Here is a 15,163-nt window from a genome sequence, read left to right as displayed (position 1 = left end):
CAGTGTAATTAGTTGTCTCTAACTTCTCTTAATTCCTTTTTACATTCCCTGATAGCAAAGAGTATATAATGAATCCTTGTAAATAGCTACCATCTACTCTTACTTCACTCTAGACAAAGTTTCTCAAATTTTAGTGTGCCTCAGGAACATCTACAGAGCTTAAAACATAGATTTCTGGAGCTCCCTCCCAGAGCTTTTGACTCAGTAGGTCTGGGATGTGGTGTGGCCAGATAATTTATATTTCTTCCAAATTCCCAGGGATGTTGATGCTTACTGCCCAGGACCAAGCCCTGGGAACCAGCAGCATAGCAGATTAACATGGTGGTCAAGAGCCTGGATTATGGATTCAGCTGAAAGGGGTTCAGATCACTGTCCTCCCACTTAACTTTCCCAACCATGTGACCTTGGGAAAGTTACTTAATTTCTGTCAGCTGCAGTTAGTTTCCACATTGGAAAATGGGAAGACCAACCTTCCAGATTTTCATGGAATAAATTAGATACTCCATGTAAAGCACTTAGTTCAGTGGCAAGAAGCAAATGCGCAATAAATGTAACTACAGATATTTTGTAAGATATGGGGAATTAATGTTCAAGCCCAGTTAACAAAATTAATAAAATGTGTCTCCACCAGCAAATCGGTCACTTTCTCTGAAACTTGATTAACTATATAACTATATTGCTGAAGTAAAAATGCTTTTTTTTTTTTGAAACAGAGTCTCGCTTTTGTTACCTGACTGGAGTGTAATGGCACGATCTTGGTTTACTGCAATCTCTGCCTCCCGGGTTCAGATGATTCTCCTGCCTCAGCTTTCTGAGTATCTGGGATTACAGGCATCTGCCACCATGTCCAGCTTACTTTTTTGTATTTTTTTTTTTTCTTTTTTTTTTTTTAGTAGAGATGGGGTTTCACCATGCTGGCCAGGCTGGTCTCGAACTCCCAACCACAAGAGATCTGCCCATCTCGGCCTCCCAAAGTGATGAGATTACAGGCATGACCCATAGCGCCCACCTGAGGTAAAGATGCTTTTAAAAAAAGATTGGCCATGTGGATGCAGTGGAAAAATTATGAAATTTGAAATCAGGAAAACACCTGGGTTTTAGTATTGACCTACTATTGCAAGCTTTGTGACTCATAGCAATTTTCTTCATCTCTCTGATCCAAGTTTCCTGTAAATATCCTCCAGAGAGGTGATATAAATGGTAAGAACTGTTATATGGATCAAATGAGCCAAACCATTTAAAGAATTTTGTTTTATTTCCCACTTTAATGTTCTATACATGTATAGTTATTGTTTTTATTGAGAATAAGAATCTAGAGTAATTTTTTGTACTTATTTGTTAAAAAGTACAAAAAGCTATACTTCTAAGGGAATGACAATTATGAAAAAGACTTTTCCATTATTATTATTTTGAGATGGTAGTGACTCTAATGTGGAATCGTTAGACACTTGCTTAGTTGTTAGGATGTGCGATTATCTATTAGTAATCTAGTCAGTTCCCTTTCTTATTGACTACAGTGCTGGTTCATCTTTAAACCAAAAGCACACTTTAGAAAGCTTTGTTCTCATGCTGTGAGTTTAATTTTTACAATAAATTTTAGGTGAAAATCACAGCCTTATTTTTGTTTGATACCACAGGATTCTTTTAGAAGACGAGAAGAAGTACCATTTGATCAAAGTTTAAAAATGCATGAAGCACTGTGTTAGGCACTCTGGGAAATGTCAAAATGAAGCACACGTGCTTTGTGCGTTAGATGCATTTTTCTCCAGCGGAAATCAGAACAACATACAAAAATCTCTACATATGTCACAAAGAAGGACGAGTCAGAGGGCGAAGTGAGTTTAAAAAAGGAAGAGATTATTTCTGGCTTGGGCATCAGCACCCTCCATTTTCAGGCCATGCGCTAAGCCACATTGAGCCAGTGTATCTGAGTATCATCAGGGGCCTGGAAAGGACTTGGCAAGCCAATTTATTGACCTTCCCAAAGGATTATACTTAATCCATCTCAGACAGATAGAATCTATTCTCCATTGGGGGAAGAACTCCTTCTCTTGAAGGAGAGTCTATAACCTTCCTTATTAGCTCATTTCAATATCTAACAGCCTTTGCTTACCACAGAGAAGCCTGCTTTAACTCACACACGAACATCAGGATTTGTCCTACTTAGACCTGGTGAACACCAGATTGTCTCTTTATACTAGGCAACCATTATGTTTACAGACCCCCATATTATTATTTTGGTTGGTTTAACCAATTAAATTAATAATTCTGTGTGTCAGAATATAATATTGGCTAGGGGTGTTGAAAGTCAGGCAGTCCTGGATTAGAGTCTGGGCTCCTTCACTTTTCTGTTATATCACCTTGGGAAAATTTACTTAAAACCTCTGAGCCTCAATTTTATTACTCATAGAGTGGGGATAACAACACATCTGCCTCTTCGAATCATGGTGAAGATTAGAACAATGCATGTTTTGGGCTGAACTACCTGAAACTACCAGGTATGACTTGGTCATAATATATGATCATTTTTTGCCAATAAACACAGCAGTTCTATGCAATTCAATCTAATAAATGCCTTAGCAAAGTGCTTAGAGTCTACCAAATAGTCACCATTATCAATAAAATAAGCAACTATTATTATTACACTGTTGTTATTATCATTATCATGGTCTGCAATATCCAGACTCAGTGCTGGAGAATATTCCTGCAAGCAAGCCATCATAAAATGGTTAGAACATTGTTTATGGAGCTCTGTGTATAAGGCTATAAATGTGGGAAGGTAGAAAATCTGAAATGGCAGCCTGCAGAAGTCAGGTAGGGGTCCAGAGAAGTGGCAACATTTGGACTGGGATTTGTCAGATAAGTTGGAGATTTCTGGATAGAGCAGTAATCAGTGTGACCAAATCCTTAGTTCTTATTTTTGTTTCTGCCTCTGACACAATTTATTTCCTTCCCAAACTCTTAAAACAACCTTTATTTACTATGTTCTGTGACCCTAGACTTTCTTTGTTCCTTCTTATTTTTTCATAGTTGTCTTTATTTTATCAGCTCTTATTCCTCTTACTGAAAAGAGGCAAGGGCATGTGCCCAGAGCACTGAGCGAAGACGGAATGTTGATTTGTGAACCTGCAGTGAATCTGTGTGACCAGAGGATAAAACGGGGCCATAGGTGTGGAAGGAATTGAGAGTGGAGAGAGGAGCAGGGAGGTAGCTCAAAAGAAACAAATTTTTATTGGGGAAGTGCCATCATTAGTATTGCAAGTTTGACACTTTTTTCCAAGGGTTTTGTACATATGATTGGCCTGGAGCAAGTGTAGAAGCAGAGAGGTGCGTAAGGAGGCTATGGCAACAGTTCAGCTGAGAGATAGTGTGGGCAGAGCCCAAGGCAGCAGCAGTGTGCCTGAAGAGGAGTGGATGAAAACGATCTATTTCCAAGATGTGTATTAATGGTTCTAGTGATGGGGAGTTAAGGCAGGAATGAAATGTCAGTTGACTTGTAGGTGTCTGACTAGCTAGAGTTTCAACTGGGCCTTTGGGTTGGGGCTATGCTATTTCCTAAGATACAGACAGTAAGAGAAGTTGGAGGAGAAAGTCCAGGGTATCAGAAAGGGGATGGGAGAGGGATGAGAAGATAATGCGGTAAGTTTGGGGCATGTGGTATTCAAAAGTATATGGGAGATTTCTGTTTCCTGACTTTCTTAGAGCCTGATGTTTCTGATCTGACTGCACTGTAAGGTGTTTTGTTCTCATGAGCATCACAAGGATTCATTATATCCTGCTTGGGCATTCTGACAGCACAAATTACTTTTTTTTTTTGAGATGGAGTTTCGCTCTTGCTGCCCCAGCTGGAGTGCAATGGTGCAATCCTGGCTCACTGCAACCTCTGCCTCCCGAGTTCACGTGATTCTCTTGCCTCAGCCTCCTGAGCAGCTGGAACTACAGGCATGTGCCATCACGCTGGGGTAATTTTGTATTTTTAGTAGAGACAACGTTTCACCATGTTGATCAGGCTGGTCTCGAATTCCTGAGGTGATGCAACCCCCTTGGCCTCCCAAAGTGCTGGGATTACAGGCTTGAGCCACTGCACCTGGCCTATATTTTGTTTTTATAAATTTCACTAGAGTTTTGCCTCACTAAGTACACTGGTCATGCACCTGTGCTGAGGTAATGGTTAGTGAATATAAAAAAAGGTAGCTAACATTAACAAGAGTTCCTACTATGTTTTAGGCACTGTTCCAAGTGCTTTCTGCCAAAGCTTCATTCAATTTTAGTAACAACTCTATGTGATGGGTAGTAGTATTAACCTCATTTTATAAACAAGGTAATTTAAACTCTTAGAGGTTAACTAACATGTCCAAGGTTATATAACTTGAGAGTGGCAAGACTAGGGATGCAAACCAAAGTGGTAGGCTGCAGGTGCTATACTGCTAAGCATTATGTCGGGTCAGGGAATTCGGCCGAGGCTAGAGAATGCTGTCTGTTGGAGTCCTTTATAATGGAACTTCACTGTTTTTAAATTAATTTTTATTTGGCACAAATTCTGTTACATAATGTTCTGGGCTTTGTTGATTCATAAAGACAGTTCATGGATTAAAATTTATTTTATCTAATCCTTGGTCTCCACAGGGAACATTTCTGGAGTTTGGCACTAGATAATCTCATTGTATTCGGTCTGTTTTGTTTGGCTTTCTACTTTGGTGCTCTTCCTTAGAAGAAGTCATGTTGTACTTACAAGTGGTATTTACTTGCTAGGGTAAATTGATTAAATATATTGCTGATTTTTAATTTTAGCTGAAATATTTCATTTTGTTTTGTGTGGGGAGCCTAAGTGACCTACATGATGTGCTGATGTCTGTCATTCTCTTATAATTCTTTTATTCAGTCCTCCTGGGCTTCAGTGAGACAAGTCGTGCCTCTCCTGTGAACTCATATGATGGTATGCATCAATTGTCTTCAACCCTTTTGGCACCAGGGACCGGCTTTGTGGAAGACCATTTTTCCAGGGGCTGGGCTTGAGGGATTGTTTCAGGATGAAACTGTTCTACCTCAGAGAATCAGGCATTAGATCCTCATAAGGAGTGTATAACCTAGATCCCTCGCATGCATAGTTTACAATAGGTTTGTGCTTCTATGAGAATCTGATGCCACTGCTGCTTTGACAGGAGGCAGATCTCAGGCATTAATGGTTGCTTGCCACTCACCTCATGCTGTGCAGCCTGGTTCCTGACAGGCCACAGACCTGATATGGGTATGCTGGGTCCTGGATGTAAAGGAATCCTCTACCTTGGTGGCAGCCAAGTCACTGATTAATGGAAAAACTAAGTTAAACATTTTTTTTTTCTGTAGTTATGCTTTTATGAATTATTTAAGTGGGCTTCGTCCCTCCCTTTACTTAATTGCACTCATGGAGAAGAACTATGAAGTGTTGGCATTAAGAATCCTTTAAAACACAAAGCGGTTGATTATTCTTTTTATTAAAGTAGGTGTTTACATTGGTGGAATAAGAAACACTGCACAGAAATAGCTCATTGGCAGATTTGTGCTCTCAAAGATAGATATCTTCAAGCCATCCTTGACACTCTAGAGCAGAAAGTCAACCGAGGAGTGGGAAAAATGTTTAACTTACTATGTTTTAGGCACTTTAGGCAGGCAGAAGAATCTCATGTGAAATTGTGAGTGGACTTCAGTGATGCCTATCAAAGCAAATTCTCATCATGATTCACTTTTCTTCCCAGTGATGGCACTACCATTCTCGGGAAAGCCTCGTTCCTTTCCTGGCTTGGATATTAACCGATAATTTGAATGAACATAGTATTTTTATTTGTCTTTGCATATGTTGATTCCACTGTCAGGAAAGTCCTTTCTACCACCCCCCTCCCAGTTCTTTTGAAGAATCCCTACATGTCCTTCCATACTTAATTAATAACAATGATATAAGCAAGCACTTACGGAGTACATTCTGTGTACCTGGCAATACAGAGGGTGGAAGGTGGGGAAGTAGGAATATTTCCTTTAGATGAAGGTGATAGGGATTACATTGTCTATAGAGAATTAAAGAAAACAATAATAGAACCAAAAAGGGCATCTACTTTTTCTGACTACCATATGTTGGCAATTCTAAACAATGTTCATGATAAAATACTCCTTCTCACTGGGGTAGTCTTCTCCCGCTGAGCCCTCTATCACCCTTAGTACTCTTGTATGTGTATAGCACCTTCCTATGCATTTACATGTATTAACTTCCATAATTTGTCCCCAGTTTACAACTGAGAAGACTGAAGCACAAAACAGCTATGCTAAGGTCAAGCAGATCTTACGGCCTAACAGGTAAGTGATGTGGCCAAAGTTTCAATCTGGGCAGTATTGTACCAGTTCACCCACCTAACTACTGAACATGTGCTTCTCATTTGTATGTGTATGTTTAATACACATATAATTACCTCCATGAAGGCACCCCTGATCCACCCAGTATAAAATGGCTTCCTGTGTGTGTTATATAGCGCTCTATTCATATTTCCATTCTGGCATTCCCTGGGCTGCAGGCTGGTAGAAAGAACTCCCCAACTAGCTGTCCTATAATAGATACAGAGTGAATGAATGAATGCAGTTTTTGGTAACAGAACAGTAGAATTGTGTATATTATGGCAGATTGGTGGAATGTTCTAGATTTTGGTTTAGAAGTCAAAGACAGCCTTTATTTTGGACTCTGTTACTGATTATCTCTGAACAGGCATTTTGTATGTCTGTATCTTTGTTTTCTAATCTGACTCTCTACAGCAGAAAAGCAACCAAGTATAAGGCTGAGAAGTAGGAAAAATGTTGAACTGTAGGCAGAAGAATAGGGGATGGAATTACATTAATGATTCTTAATAGTGGCAAACTTTATTCAAACTAAGTGAAGTGGGTTTCTTTCCCATCCCCCAACATTGCTAACAAGCAGTTTTGTACACAAAGTTTTTATTTAAGTATAACATACCGTATTATAAGAAGTATATGGTTTAATGAACTATTACAAGGTAAACACATCCATGTGACGCCACATGGATCAAGGAATAGAACAATATTAGCCTCCTGATGCCCTACCTCCTAGTTATATATGGAGCTCTTCTGTCTTCTACATCATAGACTAAGTTTTGAATAAATGGAAAAGTGTAGTATATGTTAATTTTTTATTAAGTCTTCTTTTATTTAACATTATGTTTGTGAGATTCAACCGTGCTACATGTAACTGTAGTTCATTCATTTTCATTGCTGAATAGTATTCCACTGCATAAATGAAATATGATTTATTTATCCATTCAACTACTTATGAATGTTCTGGATAAGTACAAAGAAAACCCTATCTAGTGAACCTTAATAAAGTTGCCAAAAAGATCAAAGACATATCTATTAAAATTTATTTATTTATCCTAAGAACACAAATTATTTTCCCTCTTTCTGGGAACTATTCCTCTTTCCTCACTTTAGCTGACAATTTCTAAAATATTAAGTTTCTTTCTCACAAGCATCACTGATTAGCCAGGGTATGACACTTAACAATCAGGCTGGCCATAGTCCTTGTGCTCATGCCTTAAGGAGTAAACATAATCAAGTTGTTCCTGCAAGATTTTTGACCTTGGATCAGAAAGAGAGTGCTTATAAGAGACTTTGGAACTGACTGAGGCCATGTTTTTTATTATGAGGAAGAAGTCCTTCTGCAATAGGAGGAAGTAGAGCTTACACATGGCTAGATACAGTGTGGAATGATGGAGAGAATCTAAGTAGTATTCCTGGCTTCATTCACCCCAAGAGCCCTGCTGTACCTTCTTCTTCCTAATATTAGTCATTTGATCCATTTACTTCCTCCTTGGCTTTAGTTTAAGTTGATGTATTAGTCCACTTTCATGCTGCTGATAAAGACATACCCAAGACTGGTCAATTTACAAAAGAAAGAAATTTAATGGACTTAGGATTCCATTGGCTGGGGAAGCCTCACAATCATGGCGGAAGGCAAGGAGGAGCAAGTCACCTCTTACATGGATGGCAGCAGGCAAAGAGAAAGCTTGAGCAGAGAAGCTCCTATTTTTAAAACCATCAAATCTCAGGAGACTCATTTACTATCATGAGAACAGCACAGGAAAGATCCCTCTGCATAATTCAATCACCTCCCACTGGGTTCCTCCCACAACATACGGGAATTATGGGAGTTACAATTCAAGATGAGATTTGGGTGGGGACATAGCCAAGCCATATCATTTGGTATTCTATTATAACCTCAAGAAATCTTGCCAGTTTAGACATATTAAAAACACCAAAATATATGAAATCAATACATGTGGAGCTGCTCAGTCTCATTGCTGAATTTCACAGAAGCCCCCTTTAAGAAATATTGAGTTGAATGATATCTGAGATCTAGATGTAATTGAGGGATGCTAAACGTGGTAAGTTTTTTCAGTAAAAAACTAGAAAAATCATTAGAATCTTGAATTGAATTTTGTGATTGGCTCTGTACTCTGGACTCCTGGTCAGCTCTTCTTTCAGTGTTATTCCCACTTTCATATTACGTAATTCTCTCCTTGACCCTCTGAACCCCTGAGTCCTGGTCACAGAGTGTTGCTAGTAAAAGCTGTATTCAGCTTCAAATACATGTGCCTAGCACACGGAAGGAACTCAGAAAATATTTATTTTGTGATTGCTTTCCAACTCAGCACTAAATTACTTAGCTGCACGGTCTTTCCTCATTTGTGGATGAATACTTAACACATGTCTACCAACAGCTACTTCAGAGTCTCTTAATTCTTCTCAACTCTGTATTCTTACTCAGTGATAAATGATTCTCTATTCTATTTTTAATGAGCACTTTCAGAGTTTCTGATCTTTATTCCAGCACGTTTCCACCTTCATGTTTACTCCTCTTGCTCTTCCCTTCAGCTTAAAGGAATCTGTGTCTTTATTTTTTCGCTAAAGCTAACTCCTATCTGAGAATGATGTTGCTGTGTTTATTCCTTCTCTCTAATAACTTCAAACTCTTTCCCTGTGTAGACTTCCAACCTGTGTGTTTCTCCTTCACCTTGAAAGAAAATCTTAGCATGATCTTGGTGCCCTCTTGAGCTACCATCTTATTTCTTTTCCTTTAAGGACACATTTATTGAATAAGAAGCTCAAGAATATATTGATCATCTGTCTTGAAAGCTTGAAACACCCTCTATCTATTTCCAAGGTTAGTCATTCTACCTCCTTTCTTGATCTTGACCTCAAACCCTGGCATTTCTTCTTTCTGTCTCCTAACTCTGAACTTGGAACATTTCTGAAAGTTCAGCCTGGTTTCTGGCCTCTTTTTCTTGCTACAAATGTCTGTCTGCTTCTTAGATAACATCTATAAAAATAATGCCCAAATCTATACCTTCAGTTATGTTCTCTCACCTAATTTCCAGCTGTGCTGTCTTTAATTCGTGCTGAAGATCCCTACTTGGCTGTTCTATTTTCTCCCCTCAGATCATCACTTGCCAAGCCGAGCTCATCCTTTTCCTTCCATCTACACTGAGCTCGGCATGCTGTACCTTTCCTTCATCAATAACACCAGCATTTCCCCAATTAGGCAGGCTTGAAACTCCATCATCATTGATAGTCCCTGTCTCCCATTACACATGGTATTCAGTCACTGTGACTTCTGGAGATTTTTCTTTGAAAACACTCAGGCCTCCATGCGTTTTCCTTTTTTCTTACTTCCCTATGAATCCACAATTTATATTAGCTGTCTCCATTACAAAGCTCATAGAAAAACATGGCATCTTCCTTTTCTCATGTTTTCCCTCCCTAATGGACATGTAACTTCTCTCTCTGAAAGATATTTCTAGCCCTATGATGTTTTCGGAACCAAGGTAATCGATCAATATGAATTTCAGGAATGAGCAAGTCTTCTGCAGGCCCTCTCTGCCAGATCAGACCATGCTCCATGGGCTCTTTATAACTTCTCACTTAAAAGGTTCTCCCTAAGGTGGGCATATTCCAAAATCAGAATTTTACAAAATCAAAATACGTTAAATACATTGAATAACAGCCAACATTCTCAGGTAGAAATGCAGAGACGATTTCCACACATCCACGTTTCAGTACTTAGAAAAGGTGACTACTTATGTCTCTAAATTATAAAGAGTTTAAGGGCTGTATTTACTATTTTCTTTAAAGCCTGTAGTATCTAATTCAGGATTTCACAAATAGTAAGAATTTAAAATTTTTTGATGAATGGATGGGTGAAAGGGCTATATAATCAGCTCAGTAACACATTATTTGGAAAATAAAATCACTTCCCAATATTTAACTTTATAGGACTCCAAAAGTCAACCTTTGAGGTAGGTGGGATGTGTTATTTTTGATATTTTCTGCTGCGGAATTTGAGGTAAAGACGTGTCGTGGATTGACACCAGTCACAGAGCTGTTTGACAGCATGACTAGGCCCAGAACTGATTTGCTTTCTGCAACCCAGTGTCTGAACACTGAGCCAGGCTTTCTCCTGCAGGTCAGTAGAACTGGTTTTGAAAATAATAGTATGTAGAATATAAATCTCTAAATTTGAATATTCTCCCCTCAAATATTTGGTGGGCTCATAAATATCCACAAAATATTTTGTGTGTGATTTAAAGTAAAGCCAGTCAAAAAAAAAAATTAAAAAAAAAAGCCAGTCAACTTTTTCTACATGAAATTCAATGTTTATTTGTGAGAGAAAAACAGGTTATTTAAATTTAGGTATTCTATTTGCTATTATTTCATAATATTATCTAACATTTGGAAGTTGTATGGTAATATTATAAAATAACAGCAAATAAAATATCTAAATTTAGGTAATTAAGTATTTAGATTTGGAAGGGAATGTTAGAAGTTGCCTAGAATGATCTCAGGATAATATTCACCCTTTTTAAGAGGGAGAAATGGAAAGGGTCTTAATGTACAAGTTATGCCATTTCTTCAAGGGGACTTAAAAGGTGAGGCAGTTGAAAGAAATAAGTTGAGCTGTACTAGGAAACTCGGTACTTCCTTGGCTGATAATCTTTTCACACACGCCCTTGGTTTCACTTGTGACCTTTGTCTAGCATCCCACTACAGATATTATCACCTGAGAATTACCTGAGTTCAGGTTTGTCTTAGGAAAATTTGTGTTTGCCTCCCTGGCAATCCAACTCCTTTTGCTTTTTTTCTGTTCCAGACATTCTTCAAAATTCCCGGTTCATGGATGTCAGTTTGCTTTTAAGGATGGGTTTCTGTTTTTCAAGTGGGCCAAGCTCACATCTACTCTAGGCCTTTGCACTTGCTGTGTGCTCTCCTGGGAATATTCTACTCCACAGATGTTTGCAGATCTGGATATTTGGATCATTCAGGTCTTGGCTCACATATTATCTCCTCTCAAAGGATTTCCCTGGCTGCTGCATATGAAATAGTCCCCCAACCCTCTCCTCAATAATAGTCATTCTCAATAATAGCATTATGGTTTAACTACTTTTGCTGAATATACCTCTATCCACAATTATCTCATTGACCTGTTTGTTTGCTTTCTTATTGTATTTTTCCTCTTCTCCCCCAGGTTGACTTTAATGTAAGTTCCATGAGATCAGTGACCTCATGTTCACCACGTACCTTTTTCTACTGTAGTACCTAGAGCACAGTAGGAGAGCCTTAGCTATTTGTCAGATGAATAAAGCAATCATGTTTACAAAGCATTTTTTTTTTGTCACTTCAAGGGATTTAGGGTATTGGGAGGTAAATCTGTGTAATCAATCTATCACATTGGTTCATCTTCTTTTCTGCTCAATATGTAGGATTTTGTTACTATTGGTAGTCACTTTGACATATCAATAATGATAATTGCAGACAACGCTATTGTTCCAAATAATGGGTACAAAGCATCTGAACCTACCTGGATACTTTTTCAACATCTAAAGGATTATATGTATAAAAAGATGCTTGAAGCCCAGAAAAAATCAAAGATGAATACTCCTGGGAAGTAAGTAAAGTCCCATTTGCATACTCTCTTCCCATCCCTTCTGAAAAATGCTCCTGCTTTTTAGTCATTGGATGTGGAAAATGATGATAGCAAGGGATACAGTGGAGGGGATGTCATGAAAGTGTACAAGAGTGAGAAGGAGTTTTTATCTTGTGAATGACTGTGTCAAAATACCTACTCTGAGCTTGGCTTTGGCTACAGTCTTGCCAGCTTCTGTGATACTGGCAGACATTGTCATTCTCTTACCTTTTTCTAAGACTTTATGAGCCCAGCAGATGTTTATCTTTTTCTCAGTTACCCTGGTTCCCAGAGAGGCCAAGGCAGTTTTTTTGGAGGGCAGGAGAACAGGGGAGGCTCTTATAACATTTAATCTTCAGAACAACTCTGACCTGATAGGTATTATTAAGACAAATTTTCACATTAAGGGAACAGACTCAGAGGTTTTACAACTTGGCCAAGGTTTCGTTGCTAATAAGTGACACAACTGGGATTTGAACCTCAATCTATCAGATACCAATTCCTGTATTTGCTGTATGTTACACCATTCAGCAGCATCCCTATCTAGAGAGATGAGGAGTTCACTCTTTCTAATCTATTATTTATTAGCTTAAATTGTTGGAAGGCAATTTCAGATACTGAACCAAAATCTGCTTTTTATTTCTGTATAAAATTGCCCTGTGGGAGTTGTAGCTAGAATGTCCACCCTTTCTTTTTCCTGACAATCACTTGCAGATACTTGAGTAAAACTCTTGAATATGATAGTTAAGGATGAATTCATAAAAAGGGAATCTGCAGAGGAATCATAGCATTTGGATCCGTCAAAATGAGAGAAACACATTATAGGCAATCAAAAGTGATAACAGAAAGATTTGTTGAATGCTTATTATGTGTCCAGCATTGTGCTACTCACTTTCTACACATCATCTCAAGTAATCCTCATGATGATTGTGCAGTAGGTGGATGATGTTCTCGTTTTGTAGATATAAAAACACTCAAGAGATGTGAGTTAATCCATTTTACCCAGGTACTAAGTGATGGAGATTTGAAACCAGACTTACGTGATTCTAAAGAATATGTTTTCTGCATTTGTCTAAGCTTGTGTTTTGGCTACATAAGTTAAGTTACAAAAACAGTGTAATCTGTTTATCAGTTTGAATTTAGTACAGGACAAGTCTGAAAAAGACCTTAATTGTGTTTCATTTGCTATGTTAAACATGTTCTGCTGAATGACTCCATTTTTGTCCTCTATTAACATTTTAAGAAGATTCCAGTTCTTTTTCGGCCTTTTTAGTTGTGATGAAGCCCAGCCCATGTAAGTCTAAAATTCCAATCTCATTTCTTTTCCTCTCCCTCTCAGACCCATCAAATATAGCCAATGACTTGTAACTAAGAGGATGGCCTTGTGATTGACTCTCTTTTCCCTGTCTGTTTTTCACAGGCCTTTGCGGTAGGGAGCAGGGAAATGGTGAAAGTCAACTCTTAACTTGTGCTGTTGTCATTCTCTCTGAACTATTGCTGTGTTTCTAGGTAACTCTGATCAGCTGCCGATGCTGTCTGTAAGGCTGGCAATTACCATTGGGCTAAATTTGGGGAAATATATGAGAAAAGGGAGGCAAAGCTAAGGTTAGGGTGCCAGGAAAGATGATATTGATGTAAATAAACATGCTAGAAGAAAGTGATCTGGTTCAGGATAAGCATAATCCAACTGAGCATCATAGATGCTTCTATGTGGCGACTAAAATGGAAATACTGTTAGCTTTTGCTTTATGGAACTGATGCGCTCCAGCCATTGGCATAAAATGAATCCAATTTTCCTTGTTAAATGCTTTTATCAAATCAAGGATGTATCCCCACAAGGAAAAGAGAAAATCCTCAATAGACTCAATTAAAAGCTTTTGGTGAAGATGTAGTTGAAATGGTGGCCAGCTTCATAGACCCTGTGGGATTTGTTGTCCCACTTAGTGGATCACTTTCCTTTGCTATGATTTTTCAACTCTTTGGTCTTCCCTAGGCTGTCAGGCCCACTCTTGCTCCCTTTGGGATAGAAAGTTAGTGCAATGTCTATTATTGGAGAAATGACTGCATAGTTGCTAGTATACTGGAAAATTTCTGGCTGGCTATAGAAGATGTCATATTTGCATTCAGGTTTTACACATTTACTCCATTGCCATATCTCACCTTTGGAACATTCCTAAAAATAAGACAACCTACAGAGCATCCATGAGAGGTAACAGTAACCTGTATCTCTTTAATCTTTACGTGAGTGAGAGCCCTCCGAAAAACCATCTATAGATAATGGCATGTTATATTTCATTATACTCTTAGTTGTTCTAGAGATTTAACATTATTTTTGTCTATAAAATACCTATTGGACTGTTTATTATCAAAGAGATCTGTTTTGAAGTAGTTATTTTAAAATCTAGTTGGGAAAACTGAGTTACATCCCTAACTCTGCCCCTTGAGCAGTTTGATCTTGGTCACCATGGGAAGTTGCTGAGGGATGGGAGGGGATCATGCATGGAAGACACGAGGAGATTGAATAACCTAGGAACATTTTGGGAAAGAGGAGAGGCATAAGGAGGTAGGGAAGGGCTCCTGGCAAAGATGAAATTGCTTTAGAAATATTTCTGCACTGGTTTCTATGCGGGAAACCTGTAATACCAATCTTGTTGAAAAGACTGGGTCAATAGAATCACCTCCTGAACTCTCAATTTATAGTACCAATACTTTCTTTAACTTTGTTATAACCAAAGGAAGGAGTCATGTTGATACAAAACACTATTACAGCTCTTCTTGAAAAGAAGAAAAGGATTTTCACAAATGCTTCCCTTCTCATTTATTGTCACTACCATTTTATTTCCCCAGACTACTCTCATTCTCAGCCCACGTAGGAAATCAGATAATTTAAAATTAAACGACGATGGCTCAGAGCTTAAAGCACTTAAAAAAGAGAAGAAAGAAAAGCATCACATCTTGACAGTGCTGGAAGTGATAGGGGAAAGTTTGCCAAGGCGGCCCAGAAGAGGGGTTGGAAAGTGGGCTTTTGGCATTTTGTGGGAACATAGAGCTCTCCAAAATATTATCCTTTCTTATGCCATCAGCTAATGTTTGAGTTTATGGGCACCTATGGTAATGAGTTGAAAAGAATGGAATGAAGATACAGATAGAATTAGTGAGTTAGGAAAA

At 38.4% G+C, this 15,163-nt stretch overlaps 1 long non-coding RNA gene across 2 annotated transcripts in view; it reads left to right on the top strand.

Moving 5' to 3' along the window:
- Window positions 1-2,345: 2,345 nt before the first annotated feature.
- The window catches only part of LOC141582855 (uncharacterized), a 49,104-nt gene continuing 36,286 nt past the window's right edge, over window positions 2,346-15,163 (top strand). Inside the window, exons 1-3 of one of the 2 annotated variants that reach the window (XR_012515763.1) lie at window positions 2,346-2,498; window positions 4,883-4,936; window positions 6,260-6,327. This is a non-coding gene — a long non-coding RNA (uncharacterized LOC141582855). Of the gene's footprint in view, window positions 2,499-3,638; window positions 3,963-4,882; window positions 4,937-6,259; window positions 6,328-15,163 lie in introns of those variants that run through there. The other variant, XR_012515762.1, reaches the window with a different exon arrangement.

This window comes from Saimiri boliviensis, chromosome 2, assembly GCF_048565385.1.
Source record: "Saimiri boliviensis isolate mSaiBol1 chromosome 2, mSaiBol1.pri, whole genome shotgun sequence".
NCBI classification, from domain to species: Eukaryota; Metazoa; Chordata; class Mammalia; order Primates; family Cebidae; genus Saimiri; species Saimiri boliviensis.
The sequence above is the reverse complement of the archived record's forward strand: the minus strand, read 5'-3'. Positions and strand labels throughout refer to the sequence as shown.